Source organism: Carcharhinus amblyrhynchos, chromosome 6, assembly GCF_965287045.1.
Source record: "Carcharhinus amblyrhynchos chromosome 6, sCarAmb.v2.hapA, whole genome shotgun sequence".
Classification (NCBI taxonomy): Eukaryota; Metazoa; Chordata; class Chondrichthyes; order Carcharhiniformes; family Carcharhinidae; genus Carcharhinus; species Carcharhinus amblyrhynchos.
In genome coordinates, this window is record NC_137329.1 from 60093 (window position 1) to 76312 (window position 16220).

Genomic DNA, 16220 nt, shown 5'->3' on the forward strand with positions numbered 1-16220 from the left:
ATCCAGGCAACATCCTTGTAAATCTCCTCTGCACCCTCTCAATAGCTTCCACATCCTTCCTGTAGTGAGGTGACCAGAGCTGCGCACAGTACTCCAAGTGGGGTCTGACAAGGGTCTTATAAAGTTGCAGCATTACCTCCCAACTCCTAAACTCAATCCCTCGATTAATGAAGGCCAGTACACCATACACCTTCTTGACCACATCCTCCACCTGCGAGGCCGATTTAAGAGTCCTGTGGACCTGGACCCCAAGATCCTTCTGATCCTCAACACTGCTAAGACTCCTGCCCTTGATATTGTACTCCTGCATCCCATTGGTCCTGCCAAAATGGACCACTACACATTTATCTGCATTGAAGTCCATCTGCCACTTCTCCGCCCAGTCTTGCATCCTATTTATGTCACGCTGCAACTTCTGACATCCCTCCAGACTATCCACAACACCACCAACCTTCATATCGTCAGCGAACTTACTAACCCATCCCTCCACTTCCTCATCCAGGTTATTTATGAAAATGACAAACAGCAAGGGTCCTAGAACAGATCCCTGGGGCACTCCACTGGTGACCGACCTCCATGCAGAAAAAGACCCATCCGCAACCACTCTCTGCCTTCTGCAGGCAAGCCAGTTCTGGATCCACAAGGCCAAAGCCCCTTGGATCCCATGCCCTCTCACCTTCTCAAGAAGTCTTGCATGGGGGACCTTATCAAACGCCTTGCTGAAGTCCATGTAAACCACCTCCACTGCACTTCCTTCGTCAATGTGTTCAGTCACAGTTTCAAAGAACTCAACTAGGCTCTTAAGGCACGACCTGCCCTTGACAAAGCCATGCTGACTATTTCTGATCATTCTAAACTTCTCTAAATGCTCATAAATCTTGTCCCTCAGAATCCTCTCCATCGACTTACCAACCACTGAGGTCAGACTCACCGTTTGGTAATTTCCCGGGCTATCCCTGTTCCCTTTCTTGAAAATAGGAACCACATCCGCAATCCTCCAATCCTCCGGAACCTCTCGCATCTCCATCGACGATGCAAGGATCATCGCCAGGGGCTCTGCAATCACTTCCCTCACCTCCCATAAAAACCTGGGGTACATCCCATCCAGTCCCGGTGACTTATCTATCTTGATAGAATTTAAAAGTTCCAACACATCCTCTCTCTTAATATCCACATACTCAATCTTTTCAGTCTGCCGCAAACCTGTAGGTTTGCCCCAAATTCTTAGGAACAAACCATGTCCAGCATGTTGGGAGCCTTGGAAAGACTTCTGGGATCCACCATCTCCCACTCTCTCTCTCTGGTTATTGGAACCTCTGAGTCTGAAATGGACATGGTGGACTTAGCCATGTTGATTCCATTACCCCTAAAGAATGGAGTGAACCCAGGCCTTGGCACTCGTGACAAAAGACTCGAGTACCAGTTCACTACACCCCATCTACCTTGGATATAGGATTTGAGGAGCTTAAACACTTCAAGAGGTTCTCGAGGCAGATGAATCACCAATGTTCCTTGTAACTGAGGGGAGGGGGGATGTAATGACTTTAAAATAGCCCACAATATGAACATTTTAGAATACGGGCTCCCTGATTAAGGCAGTAATGGTTGAACATAATGTGGAGTGTCGGGAAAGTGTTACTGATACTCCAGGTTTATATTTGTTCAAGGAGGTACCTGTCTAAGTGAAGCTGACTGTGTAAAATAAAGGGACACTATCCTCGGAGGAGTTATTTCAGGTGAGCTGTGATGAGGATGCAGAAATGTTTCAGTGTGATTTGGACAAGCTAGGTGAGTGGGCAAATGCATGATAGATGAAGTATAATGTGAATAACTGAGAGATTATCTACCTTGGTAGCAAAAACAGGAAGACTGATTATTAGACTTGAAGAGTCAAATGGCCTACTCCTGATCCTAATTTTTATATTTCTATGTTTTTAATGCTTCCTGATCCCTTGTGAAGATCCTGCTTCTTACATAAACGTGCATGCTCTCAGGTTTTACGTAATTTTACTGCAGCACTAGATCTTTCACACTCAATAACATTTTCCACTGCAGTACCAGAAGGATGTCGATGCATTGGAAAGGGTACAGAAGAGATTTACCGGGATGTTGCCTGGTTTGGAGGATATGGACTATGAAGAAAAGTTGAACAAACTTGGATTGTTTTCATTGGAGCATCGGAGGATGAGGGGGGACCTGATAGAAGTTTACAAGATTATGACAGGCTTCAATAGAGTGGATAGTCAGACTCTCTTTCCCAGGGTCGAAGGGTCAATTACTTGGGGGTGTAGGTTGAGAGTGAGAGGGGGGAAAGTTTACAAGAGATATAATGGGCAAGTTTTTCACACAGAGAGTGGTGGATGCCTGGAACGCGCTGCTGGAGGAGGTGGTGGAAGCAGATTCTATAACAAATTCAAGAGGCATAGATACATAAATAGTCAGGGAATAGAGGGATAAGAACCACATAGTGGCAAGAAAATATTAGATTAGACAGGCATCTGTGTCGGTACAGACTTGGTGGGTTGAAAGGCCTGTTCCTGTGCTGTAATGTTCTTTGTTCTATATTTCTTAGCTTTAATCAAATATTTGTAATCCCTTTTGAAGGGGAAGGGCCTAAGTTTCTAATTTGGATAACTGTAGCATTTCCATGAGTTTATCCAATATCTATTGGGCCAAATCCAAGTCAGGATGACTGGCAAATAGTTTTACTTGGAAGTCACTTTACTCAGAGTAGGTTAGTGTGTTTATCACAGCTTCAACTGACACACCCTGTGGGCTGTTCCATCACGTTGTGTATAAGGGCATAAACTCTGCAAACTGCTTTCTTGATTCTCATTGGATCATGTACTTAGCTGATTTCAAAATGTAAATTATTTTTTAAATGTACAATGGTCCTTGAAAGTTTAAGAAATGAATTCAGAATAATACTTAATGGTGAAGAGGCACGAAGAAATAACTCAGTTGACAAGTTCTGGTGACCTCAGTCAGAAAGAACAAGAAAATTGAATTCCTAGCCTGAATGGTGGAAGGTTTTTACTGTCATTTATAATATTAAATCTACAGTTGATTTTATTTTAAACAGTTTTAACTTTTCACAATAGATTTTGGAATGTTGATGAAAGGCTGATGGACACAAACGGAGGCCGATGCCAGCAAGACTCTCAGTCACTAAACTGGACCTCAGTGGCTCTCCCCTGGGGAGGACATGGCCGCAGTTTGTAAAAATTAAAGTTTTTTGTTGAAGTTTATTTATTAGTCTCATAAGTAGGCTTCCATTATCAGTGCAATGAAGTTACTATGAAAATCCCCTGGTTGCCACATTCCAGTGCCTGTTCGGGAACAATGAGGGAGAATTTAGCAGGATTAATGCACCTCAAGTCATAGAGTCATTGAGGTTTACAGCATGGAAACAGGACCTTCGGACCAATATGTCCATGCTGCCCTTTTTTTAAACCCTAAGCTAGCCCAAAAGACAGAATTGTACCCACCTCTACTACTATCTCTGGCAGCTCATTCCAGACATTCATCACCCTCTGTGTGAAACAATTGCCCCTCTGGACACCTTTGTACCTCTCCCCTCTCACCTTAAACCTAAATCCTTTAGTTTTAGAATCCCCTAACTTTGGGAAATGATATTGACTGTCTTGCTGATCTTACAGACTTCTATAAGGTCACCTCTCAGCCTCCTTCACTCCAGAGAAAAGTCCCAGTCTATCCAGCCTCTCCTTATAACTCAAACTATCAAGTTAGGGTGCACAGAGTAGGCGTTAAGGTGTTAGCGTGGATAGAGGATTGGTTGTCTAATCGGAGGCAGAGAGTTGGTATCAATGGGTGCTATTCTGATTGGCGGTTGGTGACTAGTGGAGTGCCGCTGGGATCGGTGCTGGGGCCTCAGCTATTTACCATTTATATAGATGATCTGGAGGAGGGGGTTGAGTGTAGGTAACGAAATTTACTGATGACACCAAGATGAGTGGAAAAGCAAATTGCGCGGAGGGTGTGGAAAGTCTGCAGAGCGATCTGGATAGGCTGAGTGAGTGGGCAAGGACCTGGCAGATGCAGTATAATGTTAGCAAGTGTGAGGTTATCCACTTTGGCAGAAATAATAGTAGGAGGGATTATTATTTAAAGGGTGAAAAGCTGCAGCGTGCTACGGTGCAGAGGGACCTGGGGGTCCTTGTGCATGAGTCGCAAAAACCCAGTCTGCAGGTGCAGCAGGTGATCAAGAAGGCGAATGGGATGCTGGCCTTTATAGCGAGGGGGATGGAATATAAAAGCAGGGAGGTCTTGCTGCAACTGTACAAGGCACTGGTGAGGCCGCAACTGGAGTACTGTGTGCCGTTTTGGTCGCCGCACTTGCGCAAGGATATATTGGCCTTGGTGGGAGTGCAGAGGAGGTTCACTAGGCTGATACCGGAGATGAGGGGGTTGGACTATGAAGAGAGACTAAATAGACTGGGTCTGTACCGTTGGAGTTTAGAAGAATGAGGGGGGGATCTTATAGAGACGTATAATATAATGAAGGGGATGGATAGGGTAGAGGTAGAGAGATTCGTCCCGCTTAGAAAGGATAGCAGGAGTAGAGGGCACAGCCACAAGATGAGGGGGGAGCAGTTTAGAACGGAGTTGAGGAGGAACTTCTTCACTCAAAGGGTGGTGAATCTCTGGAATTCTCTGCCCGTTGAGATGGTGGAGGCTGCCTCGCTAAATATATTTAAGACGCAGGTTGATAGGTTTTTGATAGGCAAGGGGATTAAGGGTTATGGGGAGAGGGTGGGAATGTGGATCCACTTCAGATCAGCCATGATCTTATTGAATGGCGGGGCAGGCTCGAGGGGCTAGATGGCCTCCTCCTGCTCCTATTTCTTATGTTCTTATATTCTTATGTTAAGTCCCAGTAGCATCCTAGTAAATCTTTTCTGCACTCTTTCTAGTTTAATAATACCCTTTCTATAATAGGGTGACCAGAACTGTACACAGTATTCCAAGTGTGGCCTTACCAATGTCTTGTACAATTTCAACAAGACATCCCAACTCCTGTATTCAATGTTCTGATCGATGAAACCAAGCATGCCGAATGCCTTCTTCATCACTCTGTCCACCTGTGACTCCACTTTCAAGGAGCTATGAACCTGTACCCCTAGATCTCTTTGTTCTGTAACTCTCCCCAACTCCCTGCCATTAACTGAGTAAGTCCTGCCCTGGTTCAATCGACCAAAATACATCACCTCACATTTATCTAAATTAAACTCCATCTGCCATTCATCAGCCCGTTGACTCAATTGATCAAGATCCCATTGCAATTGGAGACAACTTTCTTCACTGTCCACTATGCCACCAATCTTGGTGTCATCCGCAAACTTACTAACCATGCCTCCTATATTCTCATCCAAATCATTAATTTAAATGGCAAATAACAGGTGACCCAGCAGTGATCCCTGAGACACACCACTGGTCACGGAACTCCGGGTTGAAAAACAACCCTCTTTTGGCTTCTGTCATCAAGTCAATTTTGTATCCATTTGGTTATCTCATCCTAGATCCTGTGAGATTTAACCTTACGCAACAACCTCACAGGCTCGAAGGGCTAGATGACCTACTCCTGCTCCTATTTCTTATGTTCTTACCATATGGTACCTTGTCAAAGTCCTTGCTAAAGTCCATGTAGACAACATCAACTGCACTGTCCTCATCTACCTTCTTTGTTACCCCTTCAAAAAACTCAATCAAATTTATGAGACATGATCTTTCATTCACAAAGCCATGCTGACTGTCCCTAATCAGTCCTTGTGTCTCTAAATGCCTGTGGATTCTGTCTCTCAAAATACCTTCCATCAATTTACCCACCACAGATGTGAGGCTCACTGGCCTGTAGTTCCCAGGCTTTTCCCTGCAGCCCTTTTTAAACAAAGGCACAACATTTGCCACTCTCCAATCTTCAGGCACCTCACCCGTGACTATCGATGATTCAAATATCTCTGCTAGGGGACCTGCAATTTCCTCCCTAGCCTCCCACAATGTCCTGGGATAGACTTCATCACGTCCCGGGGATTTATCTACCTTGATGCGCTTTAAGACTTCAAGCACCTCCTTCTCTGTAATATGTACACTCCTCAAGACATCATTATTTATTTCCCCAAGTTCCCTAACGTCCATGCTTTTCTCAATAGTGAATACTGATGAGAAATATTCATTCAGGATCCCATCCATCTCTTAGATCTCACCTAACCTGCACATCTTTGGACTGTGGGAGGAAACTGGAGTACCAGTTGGGTCACAGACAGTGACCCAAGCCAGGAATCAAACCTGGGTCCCTTGTGCTTTGAGGCAACAGTGTTATCCACTGTGCCACCTTGCTGCCCCTATCCAAAACACCTATCCAAGACTTGGTGTCATCTCTGAAACCTAGCCTTGAGCTAATGATGGTGGGAGGGGTATCATGGGGTTTCAGGGATGGGGTTAGCTTTATGAGTAGGAGAGTGGCTTTCAACATCCCCCTTACACCTTCTCAAAGTGGGGTGCCTCAGTCAGGCACCAGGGAACCTCTACCCCAAGAGGCTGCAAACAAACGAGCCCACTGGGTAAATACCAGTGGCAGTGGAATGAAGCCTGTTATATATTTGGAGCTGTCGCATTCTCACTTTTAGTTTCTAGTCACATGTATAGCTTGTGACATCACCAGGCGCTTCTGGGGGCTTTTGCCTGGTCTAGATCAAACTTCTGCATAGTCACTAGCTTATTAATACACATACATCGCCACAGTTTACATTCCTTTATCCAACAAGTATGATATATCACAGGATAAAAAGAAAAGTGGCAACGAGAATAAAATTTTATTTTGAGTAAAAGGAGGAAAAGAAAATTGAAGCTGTTTTTACCAACTGGAAACTTCAATGGTGTTGACACTGAGCCAGAATCAACAGCAGGTCAGCCACTTGCGCCTGGCATCAAAATTGTTGGCCAGAAAAAGAGAAACAAGTCCATATCAAAAATTAAAACTCATATCCCTAGGAGTTCAGGGTGAAGAGCTTGCCATAGGTGCAGTGAAATTGAGGTGCAGAGGTAGAGCAAAACAGGACAGAGATTTTAGCCATTGCAATAAAGAACAGAGAACAAAGAAAAGTACAGCACAGGAACAGACCCTTCAGCCGTCCAAGCCCATACTGATCATGAGGCCCTAACTAAACTAAAAAATCAACTTCCTGCCCTTACTCAATCTGTAACCCTCTATCCCCTCTCTATTCATGTACCTACCCAGATACTTACTTGTAGCAAACGCTACTAGCTTTCGGAACGCTGTTCCTTCATCAGGTGGGTGGGGGTTCTGATCACAAACACGGCATATAAAAACACAACTCAATTTACATGAATAATGATTGGAATGTGAGTCTTTACAGCTAATCAAATCTTAAAGGTACAACAATCTGAGTGGACAGAGCATTAAGCACAGGTTAAAAAGATGTGTATTGTTTCAAGATAGGAAAGTAAGTGAGATTTTGCAAGTCCAGACAAGTTGTGGGGGTTCAGATAGTGTGACATGAAACCAGGATCCCAGTTGAAGCTGTCCTCATGTGTGGGGAACTTGGCTATCAGTCTCTGCTCAGAGACTCTGCGCTGTCGTGTGTCGTGAAGGCCGCCTTGGAGAACGCTTACCCGAAGGTCAGAGGCTGAATGCCCGTGACCGCTGAAGTGTTCGCCAACAGGAAGGGAACAGTCTTGCCTGGTGATTGTCGAGTGGTGTTCATTCATCCGTTGTCGTAGCATCACCGTGGTCTCTCCAATGTACCATGCTTCAGGACATCCTTTCCTGCAGTGTATCAGGTAGACAACGTTGGCCAAGTTACAAGAGTATGTACCGTGTACCTGGTGGATGGTGTTCTCACATGAGATGATGGTATCCATGTTGATGATCCGGCACATCTTGCAGAGGTTGCTGTGGCAGGGTTGTGTAGTGCCATGGTCACTGCTCTCCTGAAGGCTGGGTAGTTTGCTGCGAACAATGGTCTGTTTGAGGTTGCGTGGTTGTTTGAAGGCAAGAAGTGGGGGTGTGGGGATGGCCTTGGTGAGAATAGCAGTTCCGAAAGCTAGTGGTGTTTGCTTCAAATAAACCTGTTGGACTTTAACCTGGTGTTGTGAGACTTCTTACTGTGTTTACCCCAGTCCAACGCCAGCATCTCCACATCACTTCTATAAACAAATCAGTTTTGTATCCATCTAGCTAGCCCATCCGAATCCCATGTGATTTTAGTTTTTATACCAGTCTGTCATGTAGGACCTTGTCAAATGCCTTGCTAAGTCCATATAAACTACATCCACAGCCTTCCCTGATCAATTATCTTTGTTACCCCTTCAAGTTGGTGAGACATGACCTTCCCCATGCAAAACCATGCTGTCTGTCACTGACTAGTCCATTTTCTTCCAAATGTGCATATATCCTGACCCTCAGTATCTTCTCCAAAAGCTTCCCCACCACTGGCATCAGGCTCACCAGCCTATCATTTCCTATATTATCCCTGTTTTTCTTAAACAAGGGAACAATACTGGCTATTCTCAGTCCCCTGGAACCTTGCCTGTGATCAAAAAGAATGTGAAGAGATTTGTTAGCTATTTCTTCCTTTGCCTCCTGTAATAACCTGGGATAGATCCCATCCGGCCCCGGGGACTTGTCTACCTTAATCCACAGAGGGCTGTCACCAGAGTTCCTCATTGGGATGTATCTCACTATTCAAAGTCTCTATCCAACTCTGACCATCATGGCCTCTTTTCTTGAATAATAGAATCATTGAATCCCTACAGTGCAGAAGGAGGCCATTCAGCCCATCGAGCCTGCACCGGCAACAATCCCACCCAGGCTCTATCCCTGTAGCGCCACATATTTACCCTGCTAATCCCACTGACACTGAGGGACAATTTAGCATGGCCAATCACCTAACCTGCACATCTTTGGATTGTGGAAGGAAATGCAGCTCGAGGACCTTCGGCTCATTCGGGAGAGTGAGGAGGTTATAGATAGGAGCTATCAGCAAGTAGCCACACCAGGGCAACGGGATGAGGGCACTTGGGTAACTATTAGGAAGGGGAAACCACGGGTGATGGGGAGCACGCCGGGTGGATGTCCCCCTTCAAAATAAGTACTCCGGCCTGAGTACTACTAGGGGGGACAGCTCATCTGAGGGAGGAAGCGGTGGCCAGGACTCTGGAGCTGAGCCAGTGAGTCGAAAAATCAAAAAAGAGAGCAGAAAGGTAGTGTTAATAGGGGACTCCACAGTGAGGGGGGCGGACAGGCGTTTTTGTGGACGTAGACGTGAGTCGCGGATGGTGGTTTGTCTCCCTGGGGCTGGGATCCGGGATGTCTCTGGGCGTGTCCCAGACATCCTGAAAGGGGAGGGTGAGGAACCGGAGGTAGTAGTACATATAGGTACTACTGACGTAGGCAAGAAGAGGGAGGCACTCGTGAAAAGGGACTATAGGGAACTGGGTAGGCAGCTGAGGAAGAGAAAAGCGAAGGTAGTAATCTCAGGATTGCTGCCTGTGCCAAGGGAGAATGAGGGGAGAAATGAAATGAGGTGGAGGGTGAATGCGTGGCTGAGGGACTGGTGTAGAGGGCAGGGATTTCGGTTCCTAGATCACTGGGACCTCTTTAGGGGTAGGTGGGACCTCTATAGTAGGGATGGGTGGCACTTAAATACCAGGGGGACTAGTATCTTGGCGGGAAGACTGGCTAAGGCTACCGGGGGGACTTTAAACTAGAAAGGATGGGGGGAGGGAACTGTGATGGGGAAACTGGGACGGAGGAGGTTAGCTCCCAGGTAGGGGAGGACCGCAGGCAGCATGAGAGGGAGGTTAGACAGGGGGTGGAGATGGGAAATGCCCAGACTGAGGGGGTGAAGTGTATATATTTTAATGCAAGGAGTGTAGTGAATAAGGTAGATGAGCTTAGGGCGTGGATTGCTGCTTGGGAATGTGATGTGGTGGCCATTACGGAGACTTGGATGTCTCAGGGACAGGACTGGGTACTTCAGGTGCCAGGTTTCAGATGCTTCAGGAAGGACAGGGAGGGTGGCAGAAGGGGTGGTGGAGTGGCACTGTTGATCAGGGACAGTGTCATGGCTGCAGAGAAGGAGGATGCCGTGGAGGGGCTATCTACAGAGTCTCTGTGGGTGGAAGTTAGGAACAGCAAAGGGTCGAAAACTTTGCTGGGTGTTTTCTATAGGCCGCCCAATAGTGACAGGGAAGTTGAGGTACAGATAGGGAAACAGATTCTAGAGAGATGTTTTAATAACAGAGTTGTCGTGATGGGAGACTTCAATTTCCCAAACATCGACTGGAATATCCCTAGGGTAAGGGGTTTGGATGGGGAGGAGTTTGTTAGGTGTGTTCAGGAAGGTTTCCTGACACAGTATGTAGATAAGCCTACGAGGGGAGAGGCTGTACTTGACCTGGTGCTGGCGAATGAACCAGGGCAGGTGATGGATCTCTCGGTGGGAGAGCATCTCAGGGATGGAGATCATAATTCTATCTCCTTCACAATTGCATTGGAACGAGATAGGATCAGGCAGGCTAGGAAGGTGTTTGTCTGGAGTAAGGGGAGATACGAAGAAGTCAGGAAGTTACTTGGACAAATAAACTGGAAGGAGGCGTTCTTAGGGAAAAGTACCGAAGGAAGGTGGCGGATATTCAAGGAATGTTTGTCTGGAGCTATGCGTGACAACGTTCCGATGAGACAAGGGGGTTTTGGTAGGTCGCGGGAACCGTGGTGCACGAAGGCTGTGTTGAACCTAGTCAGGAGGAAAGGGAAGGTGTACAAAAGATTCAGGGAACTAGGAGAGGTTAAAGATCTTGAGGAGTATAAGGACTGTAGAAAGGAGCTTAAAAGGGAAATTAGGAGAGCCAGAAGGGGTCATGAGAAGACCTTGGCGGGTAAGATTAAGGAGAATCCCAAGGCCTTTTATAAATATGTGAAAGGTAAAAGGATGAGAAGAGAAGGGATAGGACCTATAAAAGGTGAAGGGGGAAAGGTCTGTGTGGAACCAGAAGAAATGGCAGAGGTGCTTAATGAGTACTTTGCCTCAGTATTCACAGTGGAAGCTGATCTGGGAGATTTTCCTACGGATTTGCAGCAGATGGAAAAGATTGAGTTTGTGGATATTAAGGTGGAGGATGTGTTAGAACTTTTGAATTCTATCAAGATAGATAAGTCGTCGGGACCAGATGGGATGTACTCCAGGATACTGTGGGAGGCGAGGGAAGTGATTGCAGAGCCCCTGGCGATGATCTTTGCGTTGTCAATGGAGACGGGAGAGGTTCCGGAAGATTGGAGGATTGCGGATCTAGTCCCTATTTTCAAGAAAGGGAACAGAGATAGCCCGGGAAATTACCGACCGGTGAGTCTGACCTCAGTGGTTGGTAAGCTGATGGAAAGGCTTCTGAGGGACAAGATTTACGAGCATTTGGAGAGGTTTGACATGATCAGGAATAGTCAGCATGGATTTGTCAAGGGCAGGTCGTGCCTTACAAGCCTAGTTGAGTTCTTCGATAATGTGACTGAACACATTGACGAAGGAAGTGCAGTGGACGTGGTGTACATGGACTTCAGCAAGGCGTTTGATAAGGTCCCCCATGCAAGACTTCTTGCAAAGGTGAGAGGGCATGGGATCCAAGGGGCTTTGGCCTTGTGGATCCAGAACTGGCTTGCCTGCAGAAGGCAGAGAGTGGTTGTGGATGGGTCTTTTTCGGCATGGAGGTCAGTCACCAGTGGAGTGCCCCAGGGATCTGTTCTAGGACCCTTGCTGTTTGTCATTTTCATAAATGACCTGGATGAGGAAGTGGAGGGATGGGTAAGTAAGTTTGCTGATGACACGAAGGTCGGTGGTGTTGTGGATGGTCTGGAAGGATGGCAAAAGTTGCAGCAGGACATAAATAGGATGCAGGACTGGGCGGAGAAGTGGCAGATGGACTTCAACGCGGATAAATGCGTAGTCATCCATTTTGGCAGAACCAACGGGATGAACGAGTACGTTATCAAGGGTAGGAGTCTTAGTAGTGTTGAAGAACAGAAGGATCTTGGGGTCCGGGTCCACAGGACTCTTAAATCGGCCTCGCAGGTGGAGGATGTGGTCAAGAAGGCGTATGGTGTACTGGCCTTCATAAATCGAGGGATTGAGTTTAGGAGTCGGGAGGTAATGCTGCAACTTTATAAGACCCTTGTCAGGCCTCATTTGGAGTATTGTGCGCAGTTCTGGTCGCCTCACTATAGGAAAGACGTAGAAGCTATTGAAAGGGTACAGAGGAGATTTACAAGGATGTTGCCTGGACTGGGAGGCATGCCTTATGAAGTTAGGTTGAGGGAGCTGGGTCTCTTCTCCCTGGAGAGACGAAGGTTGAGAGGCGACCTGATAGAAGTTTATAAAATGTTGAGAGGAATAGATAGGGTGGATTCTCAGAGGCTATTTCCCCGGGTTGAAATGGTCGCTACGAGAGGACACAGATTTAAGGTGCGGGGAGGGAGGTTCAGAAGTGATGTTAGGGGTAAGTTTTTCACTCAGAGGGTGGTGAGTGAATGGAATCGGCTGCCATCAGTGGTGGTGGAGGCGAACTCGCTGGGGTCTTTTAAAAGACTTCTGGATGAGTATATGGGGTTTTATGGGATTGGGGGTTATAGATAGGTGTTGATGTGATCGGCGCAACTCGTGGGCCGAAGGGCCTGTTTGTGCTGTAGTGTTCTATGTTCTATGTTCTATAAATTGGAGCACCCGAAGGAAACCCATGCAGACATGGGGACAATGTACAAACTCCACATAGATAGTGACCCAAAGCTGGAATTGAGCCTGGGTCCTTGGCTCTGTGAGGCAGCAGTGCTAACCACTGTGCCACCATGCTTCCTGTTTTAACTCGATCTTGCTGGCCAAATTTGGGGCTAGTCAGAAGGCATCAGTCCATCAATAGCTCCATCAAGACTAATCCTGTCATCATATGTGACATAGTTCTATAGTTAAAAAGGAAACATGTGAGTTTTATCTTCCTTCAAGAGATCCAACAGAGGTTTGTGGTCGGTTACTATGAAATAACAACTTTAGACGTACTGGTAGAACTTCTTCACAACAAACACTGTGGCCAAACCTTCTTTCCCAATCTGGGCATACCTCCTCGCTGCACCTACCTGAGATGTGACATTGTTGGAAGTTCTGTCCCATCATCCCAATGGTGCAATAATACCATTCTTGTCACATAGGGGGAGGTGTCACAGATTAAAATGAGTGGTCTCAGGGGGTCAGGATGGGCTAGTATATTTGTTGATCACTGTTGCTAATTGTCAATTGCTGTTTGACAGTTGCAAAGGCTTTCTCTTGTGGCATTTCTGATTTTTTTAACAGTACATGAATAGTTTGCAGCAAGGTTGCATGCTCAATATGAATTTTCCATAATTTATGAGACCTAGGAAAGACTTCAACTCCAATGTATTCCTTGGAGTTGGAACGCTTTTTATGGCTTTCACCTTCTCTGCGACAGAGTGTAATCTATCCTTGTCAACTCTGTACCTGAGGCATGTTACCTGGTTGACCTGGGACACACATTTTTCCCTTTTTAATTGGACACCAGCATCAGAAAAATCTGTAAGACCTCCTCCTAATGTTCTCCAAATGTTCCTTTACAGTAGTTCCTGAGAGTAAACTATCACCAGATAGACTGCCACTCTGGGCACCCCTTGAAGGATATTTGCCATCAGCCTTTGAAAATTGACACAAGCCGAAGACATCCCAAAGGGCAAGCCAGCGTACACATCCAGTCCTTTGTGAGTATTTCTGGTGACGTTCTTCCTGATGGAGGTAAGCGTGGCTCATAGAATCATAGAGTCATAGAGGTTTACAGCATGGACAACTGCCCAACTTAACCATCCCATGCACTTGTGAAGAAGTTCCACCAGTACGTCTACAGTTGTCATTTCATAGTAACCGACCACAAACCTCTGTTGGATCTCTTGAAGGAAGATAAAACTCACATGTTTCCTTTTTAACTATAGAACTATGTCACATATGATGACAGGATTAGCCTTGATGGAGCTATTGATGGACTGATGCCTTCTGACTAGTCCTTTTTTTCAAACCCCTAAGCTAATCCCCATTGCCCATATTTGGCCCATATCCCTCTATACCCATCTTATCCATGTAACTATCTAAATGCTTTTTAAATGACAAAATTGTACCCGCCTCTACTAATACCTCTGGCAGCTTGACCCACCCTCTGTGTGAAATAATTGTCCCTCTCTCCCCTCTCACCTTAAAACTATGTCCTCTAGTTTTAGACTCCCCTACCTTTGGGAGTTGATTATCTACCTTATATATGCCCCTCATTATTTTATAGACTTCTATAAGATCACCCCTCAGTCTCCTATGCTCCAGAGAAAAAAGTCCCAGTCTATCCAGCCTCTCCTTATAACTCAATCCATCAAGTCCTGGTAGCATCCTCATAGATCTTTTCTGCACTCTTTCTAGTTTAATAATATGCTTTCTATAATAGGGTGACCAAAACTGGACACAATATTCCAAGTGTGGCCTTACCAATGTCTTGTACAACTTCAACAAGACATCCCAGCTCCTGTATTCAATGTTCTGACCAATGAAACATGCATACCAAATCCCTTCTCCACCACTCTGTCCTATTTGGCTCATGTCCTGTTTGGAAAATATGTGACTCCCAGACAGCGTTACACACAAGTCTTCGATGTGTGGAATTGGTATCTGTCTTAGCAAGAGGTTCTGTTGACTGTCAATTTATAATCCCCATAGAATTTATAATCCCCATAGAGGAGACTGAGTTGTCAAGTTTTAAAACTGGGACTACTGGCATGGTTCATTCAGTAAATTGTACTTGATACAATACCAAGTTCCTCCAGACATTCCAATTTGGCCTCTACTTTGGCACATAGGGCATAGGGGATGGTCATGCTTTGGAGTATTGAGGTTGGGTTTCTTGTTTTATGTAGATCTTGGCCCTAGCATCGGTCATCTTCCCAAGGCCTTCTTGGAACACATTGAAATACTTCCCAATGACTTTGTACAGACTACCAGTACCCATTTTAAAGATCTGTTGCCAATCGAGGTAGATTTTCTGTAGCCAGTCCCTTCCCAAAAGACTGGGCTGTGGTCCAGGGGGAGTTAGACTGTCTGTTGTCCATGCGTAACTGGGGTTATAGAAGTCCCAACAATACTCAAGTGCTCCCCAGTGTATGTGGCCAATCGAGCTGCTGTAAACACTGTTGGAGTGAAATATCCTGGCCGGGAGGGGAAAACTCACGGGCTTCAGTCCTGGGCCCGCTAATTACCTGGAAATTTCCATTAGCATAATTTATTCAGTTCTGTGCCAATCTTTGGTGGATGGAGATGCACAGAGGCTACGATGCCCAGCGGGATGTCTGCTAAATGGTTGCTGCTGGAGCAGCATAGCAGATCGGGAGAATCGTCCCCCTTGAGCTTAATCTGGATTGGAGCCATGTTGGGTGCGGTGATGCAATTTCACTGCATCAACTCCTTACTCTTGGGCTGGTTTACTTGTAAAATCCTGTCCTGAAGTGACTTTGTCCTTCGGCCTGGGCAGTATGGGTTTTGCCTGTTTCAGTGGCCTTGTTAGGGGCAGACCCTCTGAAGACAAGTGCAGCACTGATGTTCTTGCCCTCTGCTGTATTGTGGAGAGACTTCCCGTCTAGTTCTGGAAGGCCACAATCTCTGACTTCAATTACCCTCTCTGAGCAGCAATTGGGAGGCATGAGCATTATCCACTGGGGACTTTGTTCCACAGTATGGGGGTCACTCAAGGCTGAGGACAGTACTGCCTATGGACCCCTGAAGCACCTTGGCCTCTTCTTCTACATTTTCATGGGAAGGGGTCAGCACTATGGCTCTCTCGATGTCCAGAGTTGGAAATAGTGACCTGTACTCAGTCTTCTGCCAATTTCCATAGTCTCATGAAGAATTCAGTGACTGCTTCACCAGAGAGTCTATTTGCCCCATTAAACCTGGAGTGTTGCAATGTAACTGACAGTTTAGGGTTGTAGTAATCCAATAGATTTACAAACTGGGTAGGTTAAACTTTTTATGATGCTGGAGGTCAGGTCTCCACGAGCGTTCAGGAGGACAACTTTTTGCGAGTCGTTCTCTTCTGTCCTGTTTTCCTGGAAGAAATATTTCATTTTTTCTATGTATTGGGACCAACCCTCCGCACCG

At 46.0% G+C, this 16220-nt stretch overlaps 1 protein-coding gene across 1 annotated transcript in view; it reads right to left on the reverse strand.

The window, feature by feature from the left end:
• Positions 1-16220, reverse strand: part of lmo2 (LIM domain only 2 (rhombotin-like 1)) — a 137541-nt gene that overhangs the window by 41276 nt on the left and 80045 nt on the right. The gene's annotated exons all lie outside the window — the stretch shown is intronic.